Here is a 16,013-nt window from a genome sequence, read left to right as displayed (position 1 = left end):
GGCAGGTGGATCACCTGAGGTTAGGAGTTCAAGACCAGCCTGATCAATATGGTAAAAACCCATCTCTTAAAAAAAAAAATTTATACACACATACACACAAAATCTTTTTTTTTCTTTTTTTTTTTTTTGAGACGGAGTTTCACTCATGTTACCCAGCCTGGAGTGCAATGGCACGATCTCGACTCATCGCAACCTCCGCCTCCTGGGTTCAGGCAATTCTCCTGCCTCAGCCTCCTGAGTAGCTGGGATTACAGGCACGTGCCACCATGCCCAGCCGATTTTTTGTATTTTTAGTAGAGACGGGGTTTCACCATGTTGACCAGGATGGTCTCGATCTCTTGACCTCGTGATCCACCCGCCTCGGCCTCCCAAAGTGCTGGGATTATAGGCTTGAGCCACCGCGCCCGGCCGCAAAATCTTTTTTTTTTAAGACAGGGTTTTGCTCTGCCACCCAGGCTGGAATGCAGTCACCTGATCGTATCTCACTGTACCCTCAAACTCCTGGGCTCATGAGATCCTCCTGCCTCAGCTAGGATTACAGGTAATTTATCACCATTCCCAGCTAATTTTTAATATTTTTTTTTTAGAGATGGGGTCTCGCTATGTTGCCCAGGCTGGTCTTGAACTGGTCTCAAGCCATCCTCCAGCTCAGCCTCCCAAAGTGATAGGATTACAGGTGTGAGCCACTGCACCTGGCCAACATACACAATCTTTTTTTTTTTTTTTTTTTATACAGAGTCTCACTTCCTTACCAGGCTGGAGTGCAGTGGCACAATCTCGGCTTACTGCAACCTCTGCCTCCTGGGTTCAAGTGATTCTCCTGCCTCAGCCTCCTGAGTAGCTGGGAATTGGGCAGGTGTGGTGGTACCTGCCTGTAATCCCAGCACTTTGGGAGGCTGAAGTGGGAGGATCACCTGAAGTCAGAAATTCAAGACCAGCCTGGCCAACATGGTGAAACCCTGTGTCTACTAAAAATACAAAAATTAGCCAGGCATGGTTGTGGGCACCTGTAATCCCAGCTATTTGGGAGGCTGAGGCAGGAGAATCGCTTGAACCGGGAGGTTGCAGTGAGCTAAGATTGTGCCATTGCACTCCAGCCTGGGTAACAAAAGCAAAACTCCAACTCAAAAATAAATAAATAATAAGCATCAAAGAACTAACAAAATAGTGAAGAATTGCCATTTTGAGGTCTGAGAGAGAACAGGATTCCCAAGAGGTGACCCAGATACTTGAGGCTGCAGTTGTCCTGGAAGCTTTTGCCAGTTGAAAAGAGTGCCTGAGAGGCTAAGCTCACTTTTGGTGGCTTTGCATGGCTGGAGATAAACATCGAAGTCTGGGGCCTGCCAAGAGTGGGCGTGATAAGCCACCTCCCACACTTGACTCAGCCCCCAAAGGACTGCATTTCAGAAGTAAAGGTGAACTGAAAGTAAACCAGTCCTTACCTGAATGATAGTCCAGGTCTGAGTCATCCAGGTTCCTGAGAAAAACATCATGCCCTAAGTATGAACTAAGATGATCTCAGTTTGCTAATACCTCCAGGCGCCTGGCAAAAGCAATAGAAAATTCTCTTTAGCCGGGCACAGTGGCTCACACCTGTAATCCCAGCACTTTGGGAGGCCGAGGTGGGAGGATCACTTGAGGTCAGGAGTTTGAGACCAGCCTGGACAACATGGTGAAACCCCATCTCTAGTAAAAAGAAAAAATTAGCTGGGCATGGTGGCAGTCACCTGTAATCCCAGCTACTCAGGAGGCTGAGGCAGGAGAATCAATTAAAACTGGGAGGTGGAGGTTGCAGTGAACCAAGATTATGCCACTGCGCTCCAGCCTGGGCAACAGAGTCAAAAAATTCCTGGACTCTGTCTCAAAAAGAAAGAAAGAAAGAGAGAGAGAGAGATAGAAAGAGGAAAGAGAGAAAGAAAGAAAGAAAAAGAAAGAAAGAAAAAGAAAGAAAGAAAGAAAGAAAGAAAGAAAGAGAGACAGAGAGAGAGAGAGAGAAAGAAAGAAAGAAAGAAAGAAAGAAAGAAAGAAAGAGAGAGAAAGAAAACTCTCTTTGGTGAATGATAAAATCACCCCATTTCAAATTACTTCTACAAATAGTTTCAGAAACACAATTTTAACATACAAAAATAAACAGAAAAATGAGGAAGCAAGATTTCTTGAGCTAAAACCATCAGAAATAAGTCAATAGAAATAGAGCCAGAGAGGAACTCCAGACTTTAAAACAAATTATACTTATTATGTTCAAGAAATTAAATGCCCAAACTGAAAATTTCAGCAAGGAACTGAAAGCTCTATAAATTATATAGCATATGTGAAAAAGAAATAAATAGAAAGCCAGGTACAGTTGCTCACACTTGTAACCCCAGCACTTTGAGAGGCTGAGGCAGGGGGATCACTTGAGGCCAGGAGTTCAAGACCCACCTGGCTAACATGACAAAACCTCATCTCTACTAAAAATACAAAAATTAGGGCTGGGTACAGTGGCTCATGCCTATAATCCCAGCACTTTGGGAGGCTGAGGCGGGCAGATCACGAGGTCAGGAGATCAAGACCATCCTGGCCAACATGGTGAAACCCCATCTCTACTAAAAATATCAAAATTAGCTGGGCATGGTGGCACACACCTGTAGTCCCTCCTACTTGGGAGGCTGAGGCAGGAGAATTGCTTGAACCCATGAGGCAGAGGCTGCAGTGAGCCAAGATCATGCCACTGTACTCCAGTCTGGGCAACAGAGTGAGACTCTGTCTCAAAAAAAAAGAAAAATACAAAAATTAGCCGGGCATCGTGGTGTGTGCCTGTAATCCCAGCTACTGTACTCAGGAGGCTGAGGCAGGAGAATTACTTGAACCCGGGAGGTGGAGGTTGCACTCCACCAAGATTGTGCCACTATACTCTAGCCTGGGTGACACGCAAGACTCAGTCTCAAAAAAAAAAAAAGTTTATGACTAAAAAATTCAAACTAAGTTCAATGGATGGATTTAACAGCAGATTTGACATGGCTGCAAAAGGAGTGAGAGAACTGGACGTCAGGTCAGAAAAAACAATCCAGAAACAAGCATAGAGAAACAAAAGGATGTGAAAGGCAGAAGGAAAGATTACAGATACGGAAGTTACAGTGAGAACATCTCCCAGGCCACACATTTCCTAGGCCCCCTTGCCGGCTGACTTCTTGTTAGCTTCTGCCAATGACAGGCACTAAAGGGAGATTAGCAGGTGGGAGAGGGGATTCCTTCCTGTCTCAGACAAAATAGACTCAGGAAAAAAAAATAATAATAAAACACTAGAGACAAAGCACATCACTATACAATAATAAAGGTTCAATTTCCCAGGATGGCATAATGTGTATTTCTTTCAGTCACCTGTTAATGTGGCCTCAAAATACATGAATGAAGTAAAACTTCCTTTTTGTTTTTTTTTGAGACGAAGTCTCACTCTGTCACCCAGGAGTGATCTCGACCTATAGCAACCTCTACCTCCCCTGTTCAAGCAATTCTCCTGCCTCAGTCTCCCAAGTAGCTGGGATTACAGATGTGCACCACCACACCCGGCTAATTTTTGCATTTTTAGTGCAGACTGGGTTTCACCATGTTGGCCAGGCTGGTCTTAGACTGCCGACCTCAGGTGAGCTGCCTGCCTCTGTCTCCCAAAGTTCTAGGATTACAGGCATGAGCCGCTGTGCTGGGCCTCAAAAGAAGTGAAATTTCTGAAAGCCCTGATGTTAAAATGATTGGGAAGCACTGACTTACAGAATGTCCCATGAGGCCTGTGCTCTAGAGAAAAATCACCCTAGGTAAGAACGATAGGGAAGCAGCAAGGTGTGCGGTGGGCCAGTGTGACTGGATCTTGAATAAGGGGACAGTGGGAGAAGATGGGGTCAGAGTGAGGCTAGAGCCATGGCAGCTACAATCTGATAGGACATAGTAAAGAGGGGGCCATGGGAAGCTGTAAAGTCCAGCCCTACAGGGTCCTTTGAGCCCCTCTCTGCTGGTGTGGAGATGAGAAACTGTAGAAATAAAAGACACAAGACACAGAGATGGAGAAAAGAGAGTTTAGGCCCAGGGTTCCACTGGGGGCCAACCAAAGCGCGGAGTCTGCCAGTGGCCCCAACTTCTATTTAGTACAAAGCTGGGGGCAGGGTAGGTAGGGCGTGGCACTGGTGATTAGTGATAGGGTCAAGTACATCTCGTGTCACATAGGTAGGGGCCCAAGACTTTCAGGTAGCCAAGATGAGGTAAGGAGCATAATGCGTCAGCACTGTTCCATACTTGTTAAGAAAGAACAGAGACATTAAGATTTGTATTACTTTTACTGATTATCTCTTCTAAGAAAAAAGGAACCAGGTGTAGAAGCAGAACATGAGAGTGGACATGGAACATGACCACTGAAGCACAGCATCACATAGAGACAATTAAGCCCCTGGACGTCTGCGGGGCTCCCTGACAGTGTCAGGCCTGCCGAAAGAGCTCGGAGGAGCAGAGTCTTCCCCTAACTCCCCTGAGGAAGGAGAAGTCTTGGCCATCTTGGACGTCTCCTTCCCTAGCTGGCTAAACAGCGGGCGCTTCCCCATCGCTGGCGCTACCGCACAGCGAAGGCACCCTACCCTTACACTGGCGTGACATAGGGCTTAAATTATCTTGCCTTAGGATCATTTCCTTCACAATTTCACCCCAGGTTCACACTTTCGACCTGAGAGGCGTTAGTAAAAGAATTAGCATCACCTATGAATAACTAAGATCTCCTGTGAATAACTAATAACTACTATGCTTATATTTCTAGTTACTTTCTTCTTCATTGTTTATATGGAAATAGGCTGAGGCTTCTGGCTCCTGCCTCAGCACTTATGGGGTCTTCCTGCTACAGGAAGCAACTATAAAGAATGAAGCAGTGAAGGAACATGACCAGATTCACGGCTTAGAAAGCCACTTTGGCTGCTGTGTAGAGAATGGACCAGGTGGAGTGAGACAGGAAGCAAGGAGGCAAGCTGGGTGGTTCCTGCAGTAAGCTGGCGTGGGCGGTGGAGAGGGCAGGGCTTGTACTGATGGCTTCAGAGACTAAAGAAGTGGACGGATGGAGACATATTTAGAGAGGGAATCTACAGAATTTGTTCGGTTGGGCACAGTGGCTCACGCCTGCAATCCCAGCACTTTGGGAGGCCGAGGTGGGTGGATCACAAGGTCAGGAGTTCAAGACCAGCCTGATCAACGTGGTGAAACCCTGTCTCTACTAAAAATACAAAAATTAGCTGAGCATGGTGGTGTGCACCTGTAATCCCAGCTACTCAGGAGGCTGAGGCAGGAGAATTGCTTGAATCCAGGAGGCGGAGGTTGTAGTGAGCCAAGATTGCGCCACTATGCTCCAGCCTGGGCAACAGAGTGAGACTTCATCTCAAAAAAAAAAAAAAAAAAAAAAGAGGCCGGGCGCGGTGGCTCATGCCTGTAATCCCAGCACTTTGGGAGGCCAAGGCAGGTGGATCATGAGGTCAAAGAGATCCAGACCATCCTGGCCAACATAGTGAAACCCCATCTCTACTAAAAATACAAAAATTAGCTGGGCATGGTGGCGTGTGTCTGTAGCCCCAGCTACTTGGGAGGCAGAGGCAGGAGAATCGCTTGAACCCGGAAGGTGGAGGTTGCAATGAGCCAAGATTGCACCACCACACTCCAACCTGGTGACAGAGCGAGATTCTGTGTCAAATATATATATATATTTGCCAGGTGTGGTGGCACATGCCTGTAGTCCCAGCTACTCGGGAGGCTGAAGCATGAGAATCTCTTGAACTCAGGAGGTGGAGGTTGCACTCCAGCCTGGGTGAAGTGACACAATTTTGGTTTACTGCAACCTCCGCCTCCTGGGTTGGAGTGAGACTCCATCTCAAAGAAAAAAAAGAAAAGAAAATGAAACATCATGACAGGCATCATCACTATCATTTCACCAACAAGGAAACTAAGGCCTAGGTCAGGTTAAAGGCCACAAAGCTAAGACGGGTCAGGACTGATGTGAATGCAGGTCACTGTCGTCAAGTTCCAGAATCTCATGCCGCCAGGATTCTTTAGAGGAAGTTCATTTCCTCATTCCTGCACACATTCACTTAAGCATGCCAAGGGCCTCGTGGGCCCTAGCCTGTGACAGATGGGGGGTGACAGAGTCTAGAAGGTCGTAGTCCTGCTGTCAACCAGCTTCCATTCTAAAGGCTTCATGTCTGCGGCCCAGGGCGCCTGCTACCCAGCCCTTCAAAAGGACTCAGTCACTGCCCAGCTGTCAGTGCCTTCAGGGTCCTCTCAGCTCTCAGATCGAGGTCACCCTCTTCCTTGGTGGCCAGTGACTAAGCAAGACAGTGGTATCAGGGCCTCTTCTGTCTAACAGGGGACTCCTCTGTCAGGCACTCAGATCCAGAGCGTCTCTGGTGGCGCCCTCTGCCCAATCTCCTTCCTCCCTGTTTTTTTTTTTTGAAACAGGGTCTTGCTCTGTTGCCCAGGCTGGAGTGCAGTGGCATGATCATAGCTCACTGTGGCCTCCAACTCCTGGGCTCAACTGATCCTCCCACCTTAGCCTCCCAAGCATATGGGAATACAGCCACCACGCCTGGCTAATTTAGACAATTTTTTTTTAGAGACAGGGTCTCGCTATGTTGCCCAGGCTGGTCTCAAAACCCTGGCCTCAAGAAATCCTCACATCTCAGCCTCCCCAAGTGCTAGGATTTATAGGCATGAGCCACCATGCCCAGCTCCCTTCCTTCCCTTTGTTCTCCTAACTGCATCTCAGCATCTGCTCCTGAGGACCAAGGGCATTTAGTAAATTGTGAACTTCCCATCAAACCTGTGGTGGACTAACCTGGGGACAATGGTCACTGTCCCCTCTGGTGCATTCTTTGTCCCCCTCAGCCTAGTAAGCTCCAGGGTCTGGCAGCTGACACAGAGTAGGAGGCCTGCACTCCCCGACCTTTCTACGTTGCCCACAGTCCTGTGCCCATCCTGTCCTCAGGCCTACCAGGGCCATGACCAACCTGCCAAGGGTGTGAGAATCTGTGTGTGACCCAGCTGTAGGAGGAGGTGGAGCAGCTCTAGGAGGAAGGTAGGGGAAGCTGCTGCCCCAGTAGGTTTACAGGGAGGGTGGGGTGGGGGCGCGGCAGGGCCAGGCAGTGAGGGTGTGTGAGTGCCTGTCTGGCTCTCTTGGGTGGGGCTGGATGAATGTTTGGGTACAGGCAGTGGCTGTCACATGGCCTGGCTGCGGGTTTGGGACAGAAGCCAGGTAGGTGGGCTGTGTCAGGCACAGCTACAAACTGTGCCAAGGAAGCGGACCAGAGCAGGGGCCCAGGGAAACATCTGCCTTGTCAGAAGACACTAAGGAGACAGGATGATTTGGGGAGATCTTCCAAGGCCCATGGTGCTTCATGGAGCCAGGGCCCAGGGCAGGGAGGGCTATAACCCTGGATTGGCTGATTGGCTGAACACAGACAGATTGAAGGGGGTGTGAGCAGCCGCCTAAGTGGATGCCTAAGTGAGGGGGGAGTGGGTGGCCAGGTGGCTGAGACCCCCAAGACCAGGACCTCACTGTCAGGCCTGTGGCTTCCATACGCCAGCGGGAAGCATTCCCCTTTGGGCACTGAAACCATCAGCTTCAGCTTCACATCCTTTTCCAAACAGACAGAAGCCCCTAAAGTAACCTCAAAAGTTACTTCTCCTGGCCTTCCCTTGGAGGAGAAAGGAGAGGGGTACCTGTGGGCAGGTGGCCCTTAGCGCTGGTGGAGGGCACAGCAGAGAGACTGCCTGCATGTGGGAGTATCCACAGCAGACTTGCCCAGACTTCAGTGCTTGTTTGAAGCAAACTGTGAAACAATCACCATTTAGCCCAGGTGTAGTGGCCCATCCCTGTAATCCCAGCACTTTTGGATCCAAGGCAGGAGGATCTCTTGAGCCTAGGAGTTTGAGCCTGCAGTGAGCTATGACTACACCACTGCACTTCAACCTGGGCAGCAGAGGAAGACACTGTCTCTAAAATAAATAAATAGGCTGGGCGAGGTGGCTCACGCCTGTAATCCCAGTGCTTTGGGAGGCTGAGGCAGGTGGATCACTTGAGGTCAGGAGTACGACACCAGCCTGACCAATATGGTGAAACCCTGTCTCTACTAAAAATACAGAAATTAGCTGGGCATGGTGGCATGTGCCTGTAGTCCCAGCTACTCAGGAGGCTGAGACAGGAGAATTTCTTGAACCCAGCAGATGGAGGTTGCAATGAGCCGAGATCATGCCACTGCACTCCAGCCTAAGCAACAGAGTAAGACTTTGTCTCAATAAATAAATAAATAAATAAATAAGTACATAAATAAATAAATTAAATAATAATGATAATAAAATATCAATTCCAACAGCGATTAACGTTAAAAAAAAGTAAAAGAAAAAAAGCAAAAAATAAAAATACAAGCATAATTATTACAACTTAAATGGTTTGTCTGCACTGACAAACAAATGGATGAAATATCATACTGCATGGAATTCCTTTAAAATAACTCTGGAGTGTGGGAAGGTTTGTGTGGAAGTAAATAAAATCAGCTTCTGCTGGATAACTTTTAAAGGCAGCCAGTGGGTACGTGGGAGTTTTTAAAAATTCCCTCTTTACCTTTGTGTACATTTGAAAACTGTTGTCATTAAGCTTTAAAAGTAATCTCACACCTGTAATCCCAGCACTTTGGAAGGCCGAGGCAGGCAGATCACGAGGTCAGGAGTTCGAGACCAGCCTGATCAACATGGTGAAACCCCATCTCTACTAAAAATACAAAAACTAGCTGGGTGTGGTGGCACACGCCTGTAATCCCAGCTACTCAGGAGGCAGGAGAATTACCTGAACCTGGGAGGCAGAGGTTGCAGTGAGCCAAGATTGTGCCACTGCACTCCAGCCTGGGCAACAGAGTAAGACTTTGTCTCAAAAAAAAAAAAAAAAAAAAGAAAGTAATCCAGGTAAAGTCTTTGTTTAAAAAAAAAAATTGTGCCCCATGACCAGCACCTTTTGGACAACTCTGGACTATGCCAACCCAAGTTCACTTTTTTCTGTCTCTCTGTCTCTCTCTCTTTTTTTCTTTTTCTTTTTTAAGAGGTGGAGTCTTGCTCTGTTGCCCAGGCTGGAGTGCAGTGGCCTGATCATGACTCACTACAGCCTCCAACTCCTGGCCTCAAGCAATCCTGGCTCAGCTTCCTGGGTAGCTGGGACTACAGGTGTGCACCGCCACACCTGGCCTAAAACTTTATTTTATTTTAATTTTTTTGAGACAGAGTCTTACACTGTCTCCCAGGCTGGAGTGCAGTGACGCAATCTCAGCTCACCGCAATCTCTGCCGCCCGGGCTCAAGAGATTCTCCTGCCTCAGCCTCTCGAGTAGCTGGAATACAGGTGCCCACCACCACACCCAGCTAATTTTTGTATTTTTAGTAGAGATGGGGTTTCATCATCTTGGCCAGGCTGGTCTTGAACTTTCAACCCCATGATCCAACCGTCTCGGCCTCCCAAAGTGCTGGGATTACAGGTGTGAGACAACACGCTCGGCCAAAACATTTTAAATCATGATAAAATGCACATAAAATGTGTCATCTTAGCTACGTTTTTCTGTTGTTGTTTATTTATTTATTTTTTAAAGACGGGGTTTCACCATGATGGCCAGTCTGGTTTTGAACTCCTGATCTCAGGTTATCCACCTACCTTGGCCTCCCAAAGTGCTAGGATTACAGGGATGAGCCACCGCGCCCAGCCTTTTTTGTTGTTTTTTTGAGACGGAGTCTCTCACTGTTGCCCAGGCTGAAGTACAGTAGCCCTCTCTCAGCTCCCTGCAACCGCCGCCTCTCAGTCCAAGAGATCTCATGCCTCAACCTCCTGAGTAGCTGGGATTACAGGTATGTGCCACCACACCCAGATAATTGTTATATTTTTAGTAGAGATGGAGTTTTGTCATGTTGGCCAGGCTGGTCTCGAACTCCTGGCCTCATGTGATCCACGCACCTCAGCCTCCCAGAGTGCTGGGAGATTTCAGGCATGAGCCACCGCACCTGGCCTCTTAACCATCTTTAAGCATACAGTTCAGTAGTGTGAAGCACATTCAAACTGTGTGGAACCCATCTATACAGCTCTCTTCATGTTGCTGCTGTAGTTTCACAATGACTCCTCCAGACTTCTTCCACCCCCAACCCCTTGACATAAATCACTGCAACTGAGGGATTGCAGCCCAGGAGTTCCTGAGCAAAGTACCCTGTTACCACTTGGGGTGGCAGCTCGACTTGGACTTAGCTGTGGGGCTGGTCCAGGTTTCTGGTGGCACATGAGTGGGCCAGTGGGACTGCCTGGACTTCCAGGGCGTGAGTCCTTGCGGGCTCCTGGAGGTCTGAGCTCGGCCCCAGGCAGGCACCTGAGCAAGTCGTGGCAGCTCTCAACCTCCACCCCAACCTCCTGCCTGGGGGTGCCCCAGTCACCCCTGGGGGTGGGGGCACCCATGGAAGAGGAAGCAGGAGTTAACAAAGGCTCCCCCTCAGCTCTGCTGACTCAGGGAAGGCAGCCCAGGTCCAGGAGTCCACTTTCACCCTAGGTGCAAGAGTGGGCTGGGTGGGTGCACAGCCCCACTGCCTCCACTCCACAGCCACAATACACCTCTGTGACACAGCTTTAGAACAATCTCGGGCTGGATGTGGCAACACACAGTGGTAATCCCAGCACTTTCGAAGGCTGAGGCAGGAGGATTGCTTGAGCCCAGCAGCTTGAGACTAGCTTGGGCAACATAGACCTTGCCACTATTTTACCAAAAACCTTTTTTCTTTTTTTTGAGATGGAGTTTTGCTCTTTTTTTACTCAGGCTGGAGTGCAGTGGCATGATCTCGGCTCACTGCAACCTCCGCCTCCTGGGCTCAAGCGATTCTCCTGCCTCAGCCTCCCAAGTAGCTGGGATTATAGGCATGTGCCACCACATCTGGCTAACTTTGTATTTTTTAGTAGAGACGGGGTTTCACTATGTTGGCTAGGCTGGTCTCAAACCCCTGACCTCAAGTGATCTACCCGCCTCAACCTCCCAAAGTGCTGGGATTACAAGCATAAGCCACCATGCCCAGCCTAAAAAACAATTTTAAAAATAAATAAAAATTTTAAAAAGACCAATCTTGGAGGAACTGGCAGAGCTAGGGCCGGCACCAGGAGTTATCTGTTAGCTTGCCCTTTGCAAGGTCTGAAACCCTCTGATGCTATCTCTCTAAGAACCCAGCTCGCCTCCCTCAGGCTGGGGCCTGGCCCAGCTCCAGGGGAGAGAGGACAAGGGAGGGCAAGGAGTGAAGGGCGGCCAGGGGACACATAGCTGTCAAGTCCCTGGACATGCCCAGGGGATGCTGCCTGCTTTACAAATGAAGAATCCGAAACTCAGGAAGGTCACTAGGAAGTCACGGACAGGACTAGGATTCAGAGCCAGGGCTGCCTTGCTTCAGCTCCTCCTCCTGGTTAGAAAACAGCCCTGAATTGCTTTTTTGCAGATGATAGCTTGGAGCTGAGCATGGCCAACTGTCAGGCACCAGAAGAGGAATTAGGGGAATCTGGACATGCGCTGGCCACCAGTCTCCCACACTCAGGGCTCACTGTCTTTGAGGGTGACAGAGGATAACGCACTGTGACAAGCACCATCACAGCAAAGAAATGGAAAAAGCCTGGAGCAGCAAGAGGATGGGGTGATGATTAATTTTGCCTTGAGGGTAGAAGGAGGGGCCTTGAGGACAATGGGTGCTCTTAATGGACTGTCCCAACAACCAGCCTCTTACAGATGAGGACACAGAGGCGGTCCCCAGAGCAAAGGTGTACGGAAGCAGTAGCAGTGGCTTGGACCAAAGACTAAAGGAGTCGCAGGACCAGTCTTGAAGCTGGGACTCCACCTCTCCAGCAGAGGAGTGTAGGGACAGAATATGTAGGCTACAAGGCTCCCTCTGGGGCAGAGTAGGGGATGGCTGGGGAGCAGGAAGCCAGAGCAGGTTGTTGCAATAATCAAGAAGAAAGGTGATGAGGCCAAAGGTGGTGGCCAGAGAGATGAGGAACTCCTCCTCACAGGGTGGCTGCAGGATGATAAAGTCCACTCACAGACAGCGTGGATGCAGGACAGACCACAGACCCACCACAATGAAGATGCATGCCGGTGTGGGGAGTACACAGCCTTCCAACACTTCAAGACAGGCCCATGACAAGCATTCTGTCCTTCTGACAAACCTTCCCCATAAGTAAAAGGCAGAAGGACCTACCAGGCTTGGTGGCTCATACTTGTAATCCCAGCACTTTGGGAGGCTGAAGGGGGCAGATCACATGAGGTTGGGAGTTCGAGACCAGCCTTACCAACATGGAGAAGCCCCGTCTCTACAAAAAATACAAAATTAGCGAGGCATGGTGGCACTTGCCTGTAATCCCGGCTACTCTGGAGGCTGAGGCAGAATTGCTTGAACCCAGGAGGCAGAGGTTGCAGTGAGCTGAGATCACGCCATTGCACTCCAGACTTGGCAACAAGAGTGAAACTCAGTCTCATAAAAAAAAAAAAAAAAAGGAAAAGGGAGAAGGACCAACTGACCTTCACAGATGCTTGCTGCTTGCCAGGTACTGTGCAGGGTGCTTTAGAGATACTAGCTTACTTAACCCTCCCCTTTTAGAGATGAGGAAACCAAGGCTCAGGGAGAGAAATTAAATTGTCCCAGGTCAGCCAATTCAGGAAGTGGGTGCATCCAGGGAGCTTGGTTTCACTTCCCCTGGCCTGGCACCTTCAGAGCCCCGCCCTTGGCATCTGAGCAGCATGGCTCCCATGCCAACTCTACAGGAATGCCATGTCTGGTGGCAAGTGGCCCCTTGCAGGAGCATTGGTGTGTAAGCCCAGGAAGGTGAATAAAGTTCACTGAATACAAGTTCCTCCCACCACAGCAGGAGTCCAGCTTGGCCTCTCCCATGCTGTTCAGGCAAATGTTGGAGGAGAGAAAAGAGGCCTGGCCTCCTATTGGCTTCTGCCTCCTCACCTTTGCCCAGCCCACTTCCTTCTCTCAAAGACCTCAGCAAGGCCAGTGGCAGGCCAGGGTCAAGGGAGAACAAAAGGCAGCCTGCATGGACAGGAGTGCAGTTGAGCACCTTCTTTTCTTTTTTTTTTTTTGAGATGGAGTCTCGCTCTGTAGCCCAGACTGGAATGCAGTGGGGTGATCTTGGCCTACTGCAACCTCCGCCTCCGGAGTTCAAGCGATTCTCCTGCCTCAGCCTCCCAAGCAGCTGGACTACAGTCGCACGCCACCATGTCCGGCTAATAATTATTAATTTTTTTGTAGAAACGGGGTCTTACTATGTCACCCAGGGAACTCCTGGGCTCAAAGAATCCTCTCGACTCAGCCTCCCAAAGTGTTGGCATTACAGGCGTGAGCCACCGCACCCAGCCCAGAATCTGAGTTTTCAACAGAACTTTTCTGTGACCCCCTCTCTCTCTTCCTCATGCCATTTGTTGCAAGTGTATTCTTACAAGAACCTTCTCAAACCCTCTTATGAACATCTCTATCACTGCCTCTCCCACTCAGTTGACAGAATGAACACCTTCTCGGCAGCAAAGACCCAGCTTCCAGGCCCTCCTTGGCCCTGTTTCTTACTCTAGAGACCCAGCTGACCCGACCTCCTTGCCTGCCTGCGCCACCTCACAAGCCCCACGTCCAGCTGCGTGCACAAGCCCCTCTCTCTCTCTGAACGCTTCAGAGGCTCCCAGCGCTCACTTCATGAGGCTTCTCTGGGTCTGCTCTCGGGTGCCACCTTCATCCCTTCCCGCTACTAACCTGTCCCACCCCGGGCTTGGACCTCGCTAGGGAGCTGAACGTGCCCTGCCTTCTCTAGCCCTGCCATCTGCTTCGCTGGGAGCACTCCTCGATGGAAATGCTTCCAGGACCATGTCAGAAGCCATTGCTCCAGTGAAGCCTTTCCTTGGCTCCCAACAAACAGTCAAATGGGTCCTTGCTCTGAAACTTTATCTGTCTCAATGAGTAACTCTCAAGGGCTGAGACCCAGAGCAGCTGTTAATGAGTTTTCTTAGGTCCTCTGAAATCTGACCCTACTTTTAAAAATTCTGGCAGAGCAAAATCACACCATTGTTCTCTAGCCTGGGCAACAAGAGTGAAACTCAGTCTCAAAAAATAATAATAATAAAAGAAGTTCTTCCGGCTGGGAGAGGTGGCTGACACCTGTAATCCCAGCACTTTGGAGTCCAAGGTGGGCAAATCGTTTGAGGTCAGGAGTTCCTGACCAGCCTGGACAACATGGTGAAATCTCATCTCTGCTAAAAATACAAAAGTTAGCCAGGCGTAGTGGCATGCCTGTAGTCCCAGCTACTTGGGAGGATGAGGCAAAAGAATTGCTTGAACCTGGGAGGCGGAGGTTGCAGTGAGCAGAGGTCGCGCCACTGCACTCCAGCCTGGGTGACAAGAGCAAAAACCCATCTCAAAAAAAAAAAAAAAAAAAAAAAAGAAGCTCTTGGTAGAAGTTCTATGCTTCTATTCTGTCCTAACAAGAATTGGTAAGGACAGCATAGAACACAAGGGGTTGCAAACTTCTGGGCCATGGGCCAAATCTGTCCACAAGAGACAAAATGTTTTTTAATTGAGGTAAAATTTCCGTACCATAAAATCAGCCATTTTAAAGCAAACAATTCAATGACATTTGTATATTCACAATGTTGTGCAACCACCACCTCTGTGAGGATCCAAAACATTTTCCTCTTCCCACAAGGAAACGCTATGCTCCTTAAGCAATCACTCTGCCCTTCTCCCTCCCCACAGCCTCTGGCTCTAATCTGCCTTCTGTTTGTGTGGATTTGCTTCTTACAAGTGGCATCATTACCGCATGTGGCCTTTGTGTCTGGTTTCTTTCAGCTGCCATAATGTTTTAGAGGTTCATCCATGTTGAAGCAGGTATCATCAGTATTTCATTCCTATTTTCTTTTTTGAGACACAGTCTTATTCCATCAGTCAGGCTGGAGTGCAGTAGCACAATCTCCATTCATTGCAACCTCTGCCTCTGGGGTTCAAGCGATTCTCCTGCCTCAGCCTCCCAAGTAGCTGAAATTACAGGCTCGCTCCACCATGCCTGGCTAATTTTTGTGTTTTTAGTAGAGACAGAATTTTGCCATGTTGGCCAGGCTGGTCTTGAACTCCTGACCTCAAATGAGCCACCTGCCTCGGCCTCCCAAAGTGGTAAGATTACTGGGGTGAACCACCACATCCAGTCTTCTTCTTCTTCTTTTTTAAGACAGATATGGGGTTTTGCGAGTTGCCCAGGCTGGTCTTGAACTCCTGGCCTCCCAAAGTGCTGGAGGATTTCAGACGTGAGTCACCACGTGGCCTTCATTTCTTTTTTAGGGCCGAATAATATTCCACTGAATGGATCCATAGTTTGCTTACACCTTCATCAATTGTTAGTTTGAACTGTTTCCACCTTTTGGCTATTTGACTACTATGAGTAGCACTGCTGAGAATATTACTTGTTTGAGGAATGTAATCACTAAGTCATGTGGTAACTTTTTGTTTAACTTTTGAATTGGAAACGGTGTTTTAATTTTTCGAATATGAATCCTTTACGTGTCTGTGTCTCTGTTTCCATGTCTTCCTACTGTCTTACAATAGGAAGCTCACGACTCATTTACGTAATTTTTCTGGCCCCTGGAGGCACCTGAGTTTGCTGCCCCCAGAAGACTTTGGAGGCAAAAAGAAAATAACTTTGTGCCCAATTCAGCCAGAGTAGTGGGGTAAAGTCTTTTCACTTCTCAAAGTACTACTGTGGCTCTGCCTCAAAGGGGGGAGATAGCGTTTTCCGGAGAGTAGGCGGCGACAATCCGGGAGGTGAGGGACCTCAAGAGCCTCTTCGTTAGGCGGGCAAGGCGAACCGGGAAGGAGGAGGAGCGGGCGGGTTGTGCGCCCTCTGGGGCGTGGGCAGCGCTCGGGGCTGCTCGCCCCCGGGGTCCGAGCCCCAGCGCTCAGGGCTGTAGCGACGTGGGCGCAGCC

General features: G+C 49.1%; 1 long non-coding RNA gene across 1 annotated transcript in view; it reads right to left on the bottom strand.

Annotated features, from left to right (window-relative positions):
- LOC116544503 overlaps positions 1-14,083 on the bottom strand; it is a 24,242-nt gene extending 10,159 nt beyond the window's left edge. The window contains exons 1-2 of the long non-coding RNA XR_004265935.1: positions 14,073-14,083; positions 9,040-9,045 (exon numbers count right to left, since the gene is read on the bottom strand). This is a non-coding gene — a long non-coding RNA (uncharacterized LOC116544503). The remainder of the gene's footprint in view (positions 1-9,039; positions 9,046-14,072) is intronic.
- Positions 14,084-16,013: the final 1,930 nt, after the last annotated feature.

Source organism: Sapajus apella, unplaced genomic scaffold (assembly GCF_009761245.1).
Source record: "Sapajus apella isolate SASKATOON/1434 unplaced genomic scaffold, GSC_monkey_1.0 scaffold219, whole genome shotgun sequence".
NCBI lineage: Eukaryota > Metazoa > Chordata > Mammalia > Primates > Cebidae > Sapajus > Sapajus apella.
This window is presented reverse-complemented; position numbering and strand designations above follow the sequence as displayed.